Genomic DNA, 10,395 nt, shown 5'->3' with positions numbered 1-10,395 from the left:
TGTATTTTATGCCAAGGCATTAAATTCAATATTGAAGACCAAAAGGATTAAATAATTTTTATTAGAGGAATGATATGGGTAGATTTCAATTTCAGAAAACTCACAGTACCTTTGGTGTGGAGAATGGAATTGAAGGGAACAGGATGAGGTATGGAGACTCAGGTTTTGGGCTTTTAGCAGCAACTCTAGGAGGAATTATGAGAGCCTGACATACAGCAGTAGACACAGGGATGAATTCCTCTTGCATTTGAGAGATATTTGGGGAATAAGATTAATAGGAAGGAGTGATTTGCTGCATGGGAGGGAGACCAGCACTAAGGAGAGAAAGAGTTGATTCAGGTTTTGTGGGCTCAGAAGTTTCTGTAACTTTGGGGATGTATCCTCCAGAAAAAAAAAATACAAAATTAAGAATTTATATGGTGATGCTGGACACATGGGTCTGGAGAACTATGGATCATAGATGCCTCTGGATGTCATTAGCACATGAGTGAAGCCACAGGAATAGATGATACCACCCAGGCTGGAGTAGGGACAGAAAGCTGTGGCAAGCAGTTAGCGGGGGGAACAGGCATAATTACTTACAGGTGGCTAAAAGCAAAACAAACTGGGCCAAACTGGTTGGCACAGGGACCTTCCCTCTAGTAGAAAGGAACTGTTACAACAGGTTGTAACAATGTAGACAGATTGCTGTCATCGTGCTTTAGGCACAAGTAAGATTGTAGCAAAGATGAAACTGACCACAACTGGTTAAATTAAAAATGACCAGAATCTTGATATACTGCTGACCCTTTTATCAGAAAATGTATGACACTATTACCATAAAATTTCCATGGGGAAGCCTCTCACTTGTATCATGCACCTGATGCCATGACCAGATATACCACATTTAGTCAAGAAAAGGGTGGCACCCCCCGATTCTGGGAATTGCCTACCCATTTCCCAGAAAATCCTTCCCCTTATTATAGAATACTCCGTGACTTCATTATGCTTACCCATATAGTGTTTGAGCCCTGACCATGTTGTGCATATCTCATTCTTTTGAGCACACATGCACATACTCCTGAGTGTATGCTTGCTTTTGCTCCACATTAAAGCTTCTGTACTTTCACTGTAGTCTCACTTTCAAATTCTTTTGCACTGCAAAGACAAAAACCTGTACTGGGCTACTGACAACAAAGCTGTGGCAAATCTCTGGAAAAGCCCAACATTCGGCTGTGGGAGAAAGAAGAGAATTATCCAAAATAGAGTGAGCAGGAAAGGCTCCAAGAATGTGAAGAAAATGAGGCCAGAGTGCTCTGGAGGCCAACAGGAAGGTAGTCTCCAGAATTGTGAAAGTGACGTACTTTCAGGTTTGCTGCCATTCACAACAGACAACCTATCAGCTTTCATGGTCTAAAGAGGGCTTAAATTTAATTTGCAAATATCTTCATAGAAGAAATACAGTCTCTACAGTCTATACTGAGTTATAAGTGACTGATACCAGCTCTTCATTAGAAGGTTGTTCTTTCTTCTATTTGCCATGAACCACAGGGGTCAAAAGAAGGGTTAGCACTATCCTAGCTCCCTGTTAATTCTTGCAAATCAGCACTCTTTTATAACCCTTCGTAACATCCCATTTCAATGCATAATAGAAGGTATGCAGTCTTCCACCTCCTCATTGGTGGGTGCCATTTACACACTCCTGGCCAATCCCCTCATTCATGAATGATATTCATACCTTCCTTAAAGTCATCATGCTTAATGTCTTCTATAGCATTGAATAAACTCTGTACTATTTCCTTCACAGTGACTTCACTTCTGTTCTGTGGCTGACATTGGAACTTCTCTTTTTGTAGCTGTTGTCCCTTATATTTTCATTATATTATGTAAAAAACAGAAACTGATCAGGCACATGACTTCCGAGCATACTTTGTTGAAACTCTGGTCTCCCTAGCTGGTCTCAACCTGGTCTCTGGACCTGGTCACTGTCCACAGCACCATCCCTTATTCTCCTTATTGTTTCATTTCCCATATCACTAAGCAAAATAAGAAAATACTCCAGTTATTAGTAAGAAACGGTGTCAGATCCTCCTACACTACTCCTTTCCAGGTGCCCAGCAGATACTTTCTCATCACAGACACACACAGGAACCGGGCAGGGAATGATTACTGGGTGGTGGGGAATGGGCTCTACTGGAGGGCTGGATTTTATCCAGTGTCATTCAAATTTGAACCCCTTAAAAGTCCATTTAGGTGAAAGAGAACCAGCTGGATATGATTTCTGGCTTTTACTTTCATCCCTTGGATCTTCGGCATCTGCAAATAAAAATATAAGTAGGTTAAATTTTGTTAGGTACTTGGAACATGGGTCCATAGTAAGTGCTGTATGGATGGATACAGAAATACATCTACTATATAGAATTTCTTTAACCCATTGGAAAAATATGCTCTTGGCTCTCTGGCCTCTCATCACAGGGACCCAAATCATTCCAGAATGCCTCTGAGCATAGTAACTAGGACTATAGCTCAGGAAGGACCTGGGAAGTATCCAGTTCAACCTCCTCCATGTTACAGAGGCAGAAACTGAAATCAGAGAGGATAAACCACTACCAATCACCCTCTGATTGTGGTCCCTCGAGTTTCCCATATCACTGCAACAAAATAAGATAATAGATCTAAGCCTTCTGAAGGGGCTGTAGCCATGTATTCAGCATTCATTTAATGAGAATATAATGCCAGTGGCTCTGGTAGAATTCTGCCTTAAAATGAGTTTACAATTTTGGAGATGGTGTAGAACATGTCTGAGGCATATATAAACCAAGAAGAGGCAAAGGCAGAATTTCTAATTCTAGGGGGCATGAGGCTACTGACCTTGCAGCATGAACAGGGCTGATGAGAGAAGGTAGTGAGATCACCAAGACTGTCAGTTCAGAAGGGGCCCAGAGCCCAGCTGTGCTGCATGTCGATACAAAACTTGTATACAGATATTCAGCCAGCATGCACCAGCTGGGGGTGGAAGAAATTACTTTCACTGTGTCTCTAACCTGCTTGCTCTCTGTGGCTTTGTCCACAGAAGGAGGAAGAAAGTGGTTTCTGGGCCCTGGCACTGTTTAGTGCTGGGGAATTATGGTGAAGCCCTCAGTAGAGAAGTAGCTGGTTTAGTAGGAGACCAAAGCTGCACTGCTTTCGACTTTGCTGCTACAGGATGTCAGGTCCCAACCCACAGTGTAATCAGACAGTGGGAAAGAACATAAGTACCTAGCAGCCTTGGATGTTTAGGAAGACATGTTTATGTTCATATTTATATTTAATATTTATATTAATACATAAGGGGTCCTTGCTAACCACTTCTCACAGTTTTCTTCTACTCTTTAAAGATCCATAAACTGGCCAAGCACGGTGGCTCACACCTGTAATCCCAGCACTTTGGGAGGCCAAGGTGGGCAGATTGCCAGAGCTCAGGAGTTCGAGACCAGCCTGGGCAGCATGGCAAAATCCCGTCTCTACTAAACACACACACACAAAATTAGCATGGCATGGTGGCACATGCCTGTAATCCCAGCTACTTGGGAGGCTGAGGCAGGAGAATCCCTTGAACCTGGGAGGCAGAGATTTCAGTGAGCCGAGATTGTGCCATTGCACACCAGCCTGGGCAACAGACAGAGCGAGACTCTGTCTAATATAAATAAATAAATAAATAAATATCCACAAACAATTGTATTATTTCTGATAAAATGACTATTTCTATTTCTGGGTATACAGCCAGAATTTTCTATACTTTTTTGTCTTTCTATCTGACTTTTAACAGAGCCAATGCCCTCTTGAAAGATAAAAATGACCACCTCAGTGTCTTGTACATTATCGGCTTCTTCTGCCTTGTCCTCCTTCTTTCAAGGGCAAAAGGAGAAAGATTAAGATAGACATATCCCTGCTGTCTTTTCCAATTAAAAAAATAATAAATTGCTTTCCTAAATTCCTAAAAGCCAGAAACTGGGTGTGATTTTTCTTGCTGGTATGGATTGCACACTTAATCTACCATAGTGTTGAATTATTGATGCTGTATTTCTGTTTTTCATAATTTTGTAATACGCCCTGTAAGCTTGGCTTCACTGTGGGCTTTCATCCTGATTTCACATTTTATTTTAGCCCATGACAACAATTAATAATTTAAAGTCTTCAGTTACATGTTATCAATCTCCTTGGGAGATTTTCAAGGCAACACTGATTGAAATGAAATTCTCTCCATATTCCTGGATGTTTATTATGGAAAGATACAGCTGCATTATTTTTCTGAAGTGTTACATATGAGCCATACATCAGTATGGTTACCCAGCATGCACATATGTTAATGTGGAGTTTAGTAGAGGCTATTTTTCACCTATTGGGTTTAGTAAGGTTATTATGATAAAGGTGGCCAAAGGGATTTGTGAGAAGACATGCTATTTAGGAAACTTCCACCATGAATTTTACAGTGCCAAGAAAAACACCTCTGTAATGTAAAGTAAATTGATTTAAGAGAGAATTGTGTGCAAGCTCATCTCAAGAGGTGGGAATGGTTGACAGAAATAACTGAACATTTGTGTTATTTCTAATTGCTAGAGTGAATGATAGATAGGTAATGGAGGTGGGGAATTGGGAAGTTTTATTCTTTTCTTCACTGTAGTAAGTAGATTGCAAGAAAAATATATTTCTTTTCTTTTGGAAAGGGAATTAAGGCTTCTAAACTTGATGTAGCACAACTTGACAGTTTTGCAAAAAAACAGCTTAAATTATTAAAATTTCCTATATTGGATTTATAGATGCCAAGGAGTCACTAATAATTTCTTCTCTTTAACATCTACTCAAGTGGTCTCTATGTAGTTCTGAAAATAATAAGGGAATCACAAGTATTAGTGATTATATTCTAGCACAACTGTGCCTACTGGAGGCTTCTAGTGCCAGAAAGGTAGGCAGGAGGTTTTCTTTGTATAGGATAGCCTGCTGGGCTGACTCACAAATCAACACAGCACCATCAGAACTGACTATGCTGCAATAATAACTTCCACCCTTCCATCCGTAACGTATCGTCAAGTATGAGGCTCAGAACAGCTAGAAAATGCCTTTCTAGCCATTGTTCTGGTTAGTTGATATTCATATTAATGCAGATGCATTTGCATATGTTTCAGCCAGGAAAGAACCCTGTGTTGTGAAATCATAGCATTTTGTTATAGTCCTTAGAGAGTGAGGAGGCATTATTATGAAAGCACCTGTGTTCCTGGACCATCACCAATGCTGGGCACTAAATACATGGTATCATTTCTTTGATGTGTAAACAAATGCAAGGCACTTCAAACTCCATGTATCACTTCATCTAAATTGGCAACATCTCACACTAGTTTCCCCCTTTGCACTAGACCTATTTTTTCGAAGCCAATCTCTTAGACTTTCCAAACTGCCTAATTGCCTGCTCTGTCTCGCGTCTTTTGCTTCATCCTCTCCAAGTCACCCTGAACTGTTGGAATGGTTATCCCAGATTATGGCTTAGGTCTCCTGTCCCTTCTTCTATTTCAGGGTTTTTCCTTCTGCTCTGGAATAACAAAGGCCTAGAATTCATCTGGCCCTGGGAACACCACCATTAGCTTTATGCTTTTGCACTTCCAAGTCTTGTTGTTCTTAGAGGCATTAGACCTAGAGCTGTTAGAAATGGAAGGTGCCTGCGTGATGCTCCTGTTAAATCTTTTCAGTATTCAGAAGAGTAAATGGAGGGGTAAAGTCATACAAATGGCAAAGAGCAGTGCTGGAATGCAAAGAAGTTCCCTGACCCCCATGAGCTGCCCTTGGGAGTGCTCTGACAAAGCTGGGGTCAGTGGGTGCATCCTTAGCACTTGGGCTGTCTCTGCAGGGCCTGATCCCAAGCAAAACCCTAATAGTCCTGTGGGGAAGGTGTGGGGGGCTGAAGAGAAGAATGAATAAAGTGGTGGAGGTGGGGAAGGGAGGAGAGAGATGGAAGTGTCCTGTAAAAACAGGAGGGAAGTCCAAAAGCACAACTGCATGCATCCAGATTGCTGGTATTTCCCATTTGCAGGTGGTGCGCAGAGGCTGTGATGACAATGGTACAAGGCCTGGGCTCCAGTCACGTCTCCATTGCTAATTAGAATGAGCTGCAGAGGAGGTTCCAGTCACTGTTCCATATAATCTGTTGCTTAAACCCTGATTTTTTTTCCTTATCTGTTTTTAATTTTAGAAAAAAAAGTTTTAACATGGAGATTATGGCTTCCACTGAACTGGGATTTAGTATTTTGAAACATATAAAAAGGATTTCTAAAATCGAAAGATCTATACTTTTTCCTCTTTCCATCTGGAGTCAACTGAATATTCAACTTTTCCATTGAACAAACAAACAATTGTGCTCCTGACTTTTTCCAGGCATTAAACAATACAATAACAAAAATGAAATGCAAATAAATGTACTTTTAAAACTTTAATCCTACAGCAAAAGATTCTACTGGCTAATAATGCTACCTGCCCGAAACTTTATATTCTGATATTTTTTCTTAATAAAAAAGTTTTTTTTTAAAGTTTTGCCTATTTTTTTTTTTTTTTTTTACAATTTAGATATCCAGCATGACGTGTTTGTCTTCCCTGTTCATTAAGATCTTTATTAGGATTTTCATTCTGTTTTTATGAGAATATATCATAAAATAATTTGAATAAATTTATATACACTATGACAATGCATCATACATTTTAAAAACCTGGTCTAAGTAGTTTAACTTTCATTCATCTACAGGTCTTATATGTAAGATGATCTTTTGTTGGGCAGATGTTGCTACTCAGGGAAAAAAAAAAAAGAAAAAATGTGCATTGGGTAAGTGTCCTCTAGTGATGTCAAAGTACTTTATCTGGATTTAAGGATCTGGCTCTCAGAGCTCAGACACCTTGTACAATATTAGTCCTGCTATAAATTTAAAATTTTATACAACGAAAGATATTGAAATCCTTACTTACCAAGAGGATTTTAGATATCCCTCTGTGTGAGAATGAATAATAACAGGATACATGGTAACTGATGGATTTTAGGATGTATCTGACAACTCTTCTTCATTTAAACCCAATGAATGGTGTAACCTTAATGGTAAAGCTTTAAGTAATTCCATGCTGCATAATGAATTGCCTTAGACATTTTCTTATTCAATTAAGAAAATAAACACACATCTAAAGAAAGAAGTAGTCCACACAAAGGAACTAGCACTGCACCGAAGTGAGACAAGCAAGTTTGAGATTCTTCTTTGTTACATACCAGCAATACTATCTTGAGCAGTTTTCTTTGTCTGAGCTTGTGCAATATTCTTGAGTCCTTTTCTGAACTGAAAACAGCGTGATTTGTCTGATGTATAAGTGGAAAGAGTTTGAGGAAATAACTTAGCTGGCCTATCTTAGGACCATGACCCTTCTCTTCAGCAGTGGAAACCTTAGAGCTTGTGTCCCGGATGTTGTTGTAAGCTACTAAGTTTGTGATAAGTTGTTATGCAGCAACAGGGAAGTGATACAATATCCTGGTGATTACATTAGATTTTGTCTGACATTTTGGAGTGATTGGAACATGCATTTTTGCTTTTGAGCCAATGGCCACAGTACTTTTTATTAAAAAGTCAGGGCTATGGGACTAAACAGTGGGAAAAAATTATGGACTATCATAGGTCATAAAAACCATGCCAGAAATATTTTCTTATTTCTAAAAACACTATCAAGTGATAAACAGAGATGTTTTTACACCTGTTGTATGACAAGAAGAGTCTGAAGTCATTTCTGAGTCTAACTACATTCCACATCCATGAGAATCTGAGGGGTTGGACATAAAAATATGCACATATAATTATGGCAAAAAAAGTTTTGAGTGGAGTGGACAGTGTGACTTTCTCCAGTACTGTTGAAATCTACTTGCTTGAGTTTGACAAAAACAAACTATGGCGTAGAATTGAAAACATAGTGGTAGATGATACTGCTTTTGTCTTGCTCCAGGCTTTGTTATTTTATCTCACGCTGCTTATACTTCTTTAGAAACTACTATTAATCAACCATTGCACAAAGGGAAAGTTGTTCCCCATCCATGAATATGTCATTACCCTAATTTAGGTGCCATATATTGAATTTATAATGTAAGGTATAAATATGAATTTTGCAATAATCAATCAAATAGGAAGAATAATTTACACCATAAAAGAAAGGTGTTATTTTAATATCTGAATATTCAAGTTTTTGATAGAAATTTGACTTTCTTAGAATTTGTCAAATTTATGCATATAAGCATACATTGAATTTTCATTTAAATTTTTATATACTTTATAAAACCAAAATTGTAGCACCATAATTGGATTATAACAAACTCAATTTGTATGTTGTCAAAACTAGTGGATTTTAGAATGTTAGTTATTATTATTGTAGTTATAATTACTCTTGGAAGACCCAGCGGTCACCAAATATAGCACAAAGAATCTGAAAGTGCTAATTAGAAAAATTCTAGAAAATTTAAATCTATGTTAATTATGAATGACATATTTATTTTATCTCTTGTCTTTACCTCATGCCTTTAAATACCATGATTTTTCTAAATTTTCATCATCCAAAATACCAGTTGTTCTGCCTTTTGAGATACTTCACTTATTGTGTAAATAATCATTGAGAACTCTCCAGCCCAGTCTCTTTCTGTGCACACACACTCACACACACACACCCACACACAGAGGGAGAGAGAGAATGAAATTTATTTCTGAACCATTTGAGGATGATTTACCTACCCATGGCTTTAATCTCTAAGTACTTCAAGGTATATTTCCTAAGAAAGTCATATTATCTTACTTAAAAATAGCACAGTTATCAATGCTAGTAAACTTTACATTTATATATTTTAATTAATCTACCACTTACATTCCAATTTTACCCTTTATAAGCATTTTCCCCCCTCTAGTATAGGTTTGTGTGGAACTGAGGCTGCATTTAATTATGTCTCTTTGGCCTTCTTTTATCTGGAACATTTCCATACCTTTTTATTTTCGCCTTTTAAAACATTGATTTTTTAAAAATAATTTTTTAAAAATAATATTCTCACTTTGAATTTGATAGATCCTTGGGATTAGATACAGGTTTTGCTTTTTTGCCATGAATACTGTATAGTTGGTTGTGTCATTTTCAGAGTCTCTTGTCTGGAATCACTTGATGTCTATTTGTCCACTTTTGGATGATGTTAATTTTGGTGCACTGGTGTGATGGTCAGTTCCATGCATCAGCTTGGCTAGGCTGCAGTCCCTGGTTATTCAGTCAAAACTAATCTAGGTGTTACACTAGAGGTATTTTTTCTTTTGTATATATGACTAAAGTTGACTTTCAGTAAGTGAGACTCCCAAATAATCTTAGTGGCTTGATTCAATCAGTGGAAAGGACTTACAAGCAGAGCTGAGGCTTCCCTGAAGGAATAGTTGTTCTTCCTGTGGACAGAAGCTTTGGCTCATGCCTGAGAGTTTCAGCTGCCCTTCTTGATGGCCTGTGGTATGGACTTGTCTACTCAGCCCTCACCATTGTATAAGCCAACTTCCTGCAATAAATCTCTTTATATATGTCTCCTACTCTTTCTTTCTTTCTTTTTTTCCTGGTTCAACCCTAACTGCTAAAGATTCAAATCTGCATTAGTTTCCTATTTCTGTCATGACAAATTACCATAAATTTAATGGCTTAAAGCAACAGAAATTTATTATTTTAGAGTTCTGGAGTCCAAAAGTCTAAAGTGTGTTGGCAGGGCTGCATTTCTCTAAAAGCTCTAAGGAAGATGCCATTTTCTTGCTTTTTATACTTGTAGAGACTGCCTGCATTCCTTGACTCATGGTCCCACAGAATTCTGACCTCTCCTTCCTCTGTCAGTCTCCTTCTGAATCTTAACACTCCTGATTCCCTTACAAACACTTTTGCGACTATATTGGGCAGACCTTGATAATCCAGGAAAATCTCCCCATCTCAAAGTTTTTGATTTAATCATATCAGCAAAGCATTTTTTGCCGTGTAAATTGACATATTCACAGGATCTGGGGGATTAGGAGGCAGTCATCATTGGAGAGAGCCATCATTTTGCTCATCCCAGCTTGGCCCTCTGACTCCCAAAGATTCACATCTGTCCCATATGCGAAGTGCATTCACCCCATTTCAAGGTCCCCCAAAAGTCTGAACCCATTATGCCATCACCCATCAAATAAAAATTTCATTTAAGTGTCATTAACTCAAAACTCCCGAATCTCATCATTTAAATCATCTGCATTTGGTATGGGTGAGGCTCTGTGTGTAATCCATCTTGGGGCAAAATTTCTCTTCATTTGCAGACCTATAAAGCTAGAAAACAAATTATACGCATCTATGATGCAATGGTGAGATAGGCATAATAGAACAATT

This window comes from Gorilla gorilla, chromosome 12 (genome assembly GCF_029281585.2).
Source record: "Gorilla gorilla gorilla isolate KB3781 chromosome 12, NHGRI_mGorGor1-v2.1_pri, whole genome shotgun sequence".
Taxonomy (NCBI): Eukaryota; Metazoa; Chordata; class Mammalia; order Primates; family Hominidae; genus Gorilla; species Gorilla gorilla.
This window is presented reverse-complemented; position numbering follows the sequence as displayed.